The following is a 4,331-nucleotide window of genomic DNA, read 5'->3' as shown; positions in this document are numbered from 1 at the left end:
TTTCATAATTGTTGCACAGTTTGTGTCATTTCTGTTATTCATGGTAGAAGAGGAACTGTGTAGTTGTCATTCATGACAGTGATGAAATTCTTTAGTTTCTCAGAACCTCTGTTGAAACATGGCAATTGATTTGTGCTTTGCTACTTAACACAGCATTAAAAGTAGGAAAACAGTCACTTAACATCATACACATTTGCTTATGTTTATGAATTGGCTCAAAAATATGCCAAACCAGATATGATACCGGTCCAGTGTTTTGAAATTGGTCCAATTGTGATACACTGAGGGTTCAATCATCAACTAGTTCATAGATTAAAGCAAGCATGACAGTAAAAAATACACTGATGAATGCAAATCCAACTGTATTTCAACAGTATCTGCACATTAACAGTATTTTATGTTCACTGTTCATTTCATATTGGAACACACACTGACAAATAGGCAGGGTAGTGCTGCTTTTCAGGCAGGCCATGCTCACTTTCTCCTCACATTATTTCTGTATTGTGGCACATTATTTCTGTATAAACCAATTGTATTTACATGAAGGGAATTGGTAACTAATGGAGTGATGAGGTGGTCTAACAATGCAGTGCTGGAAACAGACTTGTCTGATATAAATGCATCAGAGATACCCAAGCAGCATTGTCTCCGATGTTATATGGCGGCATTCTAATACTGTTTTTAACACACACTTGTCGATTGTCACCTTTGTTCCCCGTCACCCTGTTGTGAACTGTTCCATGCGTTCAGTAGCGCAATTGAGGTTTGTAAAGATGACCCAAGAGGAGGGACAATACTGTAGGTTTCAATTTACAGTCCATTTGCAAGTGCGAGACCTATGCGGTGCATAACGGCTGTGACACAGTTCAGCCACAAAAGTTTAGCAAAGTTCAAGTATATGCAAACGATCTCTCAGCTAATCAGTTAAGGGTAGAAGTTTGAGCAGGAAAACGTTTTTCAATTGGAATGTAATGAAATTTTAATAATATTGAATAAATAGTAGCTTAATTATTAGTCATTATTAATATTATTACTATTACAAAATATCAATTTTATGTACCTGCTAAAGAAATTGATTTATTTTATTTCTTTTTTTTATTTAAATGATGTTAAAAACAGTATTATAACTTAAAGCATAAAGGTATATGGTTAGAAGGTTAGAATTTGTGTTGCTTTCTGCATTACTCCTTATTTAAAGGAATTAATTGGTTTCAAATGAAAATTGACACATTATTTCCCTTACACCAAATGTAGTCAGTTATCCAAAACATGTACAAAGTTTGCTCCTTTAGTTTTACACTGGAGCTAAATGGCTAATGAAGTTAAGCAAGGAAAAGAATTTGGCCAGTTTCATTCTGGCCGAACCTTCTCCTTAACTGAACACAGAACGTGAAGTCCATTTTGAAACTTGTCGTGTTTTGGGGGGAAATCTCATTTGCTCTGATGAGGAAAAATACTTTTGGGGAGTCTGGACCCTGTGAACATGTAAAAGGACGCTGTATTTGACATGTTAGTTTTTATTTGATTGTTCTAAGCACAGCTGATTGTTGTTTTTGTGTTAGAACAGTGTGAATGATGACCACCTCTTCCCCACTGGATGCTATGCATCCCCTGCTTTATTTAAGGGAAATGTTTATTAGACATAACTTATCTATTTATCATTGTATTCGTATGTTTGTTCCCATAATTATTAGATGCTTATAATTTATCAGCTGACTGTTGTTCAATTTACTATTCATATGTTTCCTTAAGGATTGTAAATAGAAAATGATTTTTTTTTTAAATATTAAAAAAAAAACACTATTACTGACACAGTTAAGGAAAGGAATAATGTGTTCTCATCAGGTTTTAAGCACCACAATGCAAAACAATCAATTTATCCTCACATGGATAAATGAAATGTAATTTATATTGTAACACATAAAAATGCAGTTCAATATGCAAAGCCATTATTATTATTATTATTATTATTATTATTATTATTATTCAACTGTGTCTTCAATTTTACTGTAAAGCATCACGTAGACTCTATTTTTGTACATCTCTTCTGTAAAGGAATAAAGGTTTTGTACTAGAGAAAATGGCTGTGTGGTGTGTTTATAAGTGAGAAGAGCAGAAGGGAAAGATGTGGACTTCATATTACTGCAATATTCAATCTGTCCAGGAATGACAATAACTATTTACATATTAATTTACATTTTATTTCTTATCCCCCTGATTGGGGAATGACTTTGTGGAAAATGTCCCTTTGTGTAATGTATCTGTACTCTGTAGCAGAGGAAAATTATGTGCAGAATTCTTTTCATGAACAGTATGCAGCTGAAGTTAAGAGAAAGCCGCCTATGAAGCGAGAAGCTCACGGTGCATTCTGCACGTCTCTGTAAACTAACACATACACCCAGTTTTGTTCACTTATCACAACACCATCAGCCACTGATTAGCTTCCTTTTAAAATGGATGATGAGATAAGACATTTCTTTCTCCCTTTAGGCCATTGTGTGTGTGTGTGTGTGTGTGTGTGTGTGTGAACAGTCAGCAGAGAAAGTGTAAACTGTACTAATCACACAGATGGAGCTGATTATTTGATTATGGTCTTTCACCGTAGTGTTACAGGCTGAGCCTGTGGAGTAATATGCAGTATTTGGGCTTTAATTTCACCCATTTCATTGTGGGTGTGGCCTTTATAATTTGTTTCTTAATACAAGCTTTTCATTATGTTCACCTTATGCCACATAACAAGTGATTAAAAAGAGCCCTTAAGACCACACTTCCTTTCTCATGAGCATCTAATCAGATTTCAGATGTTGATGTTACATTTTGAATCATTGTGTAACTTAATGAATCGGTTAATTCATGTTACAGTATGTTACAGCAGTGTTTCTCAACCCAGGGGGCGCAGAGGGATTGGAGGGGAGGGGGGGGGGGCAAATTGTTTTCAAGGAAAAAAAAAAAAACACAGACAGGGCATCATTTGGGTACTCGGTGTATTTGATTGTTTTTCAAGTAGAATGTGCATAAATGAAAAACCTTGCGTTCCCTCTCCCTCTATATTTTCTTTTCGCTGGGGAGAGGCGGAGCTTAGCCTGCCTTTTATCTAGCTGTCATTGCAGACCAGTGATGCCAACTTAGCGACTTTTTTTGCAACAACAAAAAAAGTGCCTAACGACAAATCTAGCAATTTTTTGGACAAACCTTAGCATCTTTCCAAATGTGGTCAATACTGTCCTGCAAGCGCGAGGTCTTGCTTTCCCGCTGCACTCACACCTCTCTCTGAAGGTCTGCTCTGTTCAATGAGGGGCCGAGAGCCGGAGATTTAACAGCGTCATGGATAACGAGACGCGCCCTTCCTCCAATTTACATCATTCTTATGCGAATGTTTTTAGGACGCAGGACGAATATAATGCAACATGTTTTACGTGTAAAATAGTCCACGTTATTACAGCCTAGTTCTCTTGTTCAAAGTAGTTATAGTGTTCAGAAACATTTTTGATCATTCATGCTCCATACCTGTCCGTTATATAGTTTTATAAAAGTCATAAAAGTTATTGTTTAAAAATCATAAAAGTCATGAAGTGATTAAAAAAAGTACAAAAACACAAAAGCAAAAAAAAATATCTATCTATCTATCTATCTATCTATCTATCTATCAAAAACAGATTATAGGTTAGGTGTGTATGTATATATATATATAAGAGAGAGAGAGAGAGATAAAGATACATAGATAAATTTTCATATAGAATAGATAATCATTGTACCTGGACTCCTCCCATATGGGGCGGGGGGGGGGGGCGATTCCACATGATAGTGGAGGCTTGGGGGGGGTCGGGGCTTTAGTTACAAAAGATTGAGAACCTCTGTGTTACAGTATATGTACTGTACAGCATACCCACTGCGGAACTGATTGCAATGAAGTATAAAGCTACAGCGCCATCTGTTGGACTAGTGCTGAAAGCACGTGTGCTATTTGTTTTTATTGTGAATGCCAATTAACTTCACGTTCACATTTTGGAGATGTTTATAAACGCAATGATAAACACCTCGTGTATTGTTTTTTTCTGAACCATTTTTACCACGTTATGTTGCAGTCAATTTTCACAGTCCTTATCATCAAGTCCCTACTGAAGAAAAAAAAACAAAACAATAGAAACCCTCATAGATTTTGTAATGGTTTTAACTGTTATAAAGGAATTGTATTGGTTATAATGGAAACTGTAATGGTCCCTGTGAGTCTCTACTGGTAATTTGATGCCTTCTATTGGTGGCATGTTATGTCTAGTAGATACCATTGAGGACCAATAATGGTAATGGTTTTAATGGTTCGCAATGGTATT

Source organism: Ictalurus furcatus, chromosome 11 (assembly GCF_023375685.1).
Source record: "Ictalurus furcatus strain D&B chromosome 11, Billie_1.0, whole genome shotgun sequence".
Lineage (NCBI taxonomy): Eukaryota > Metazoa > Chordata > Actinopteri > Siluriformes > Ictaluridae > Ictalurus > Ictalurus furcatus.
The sequence above is the reverse complement of the archived record's forward strand: the minus strand, read 5'-3'. Positions refer to the sequence as shown.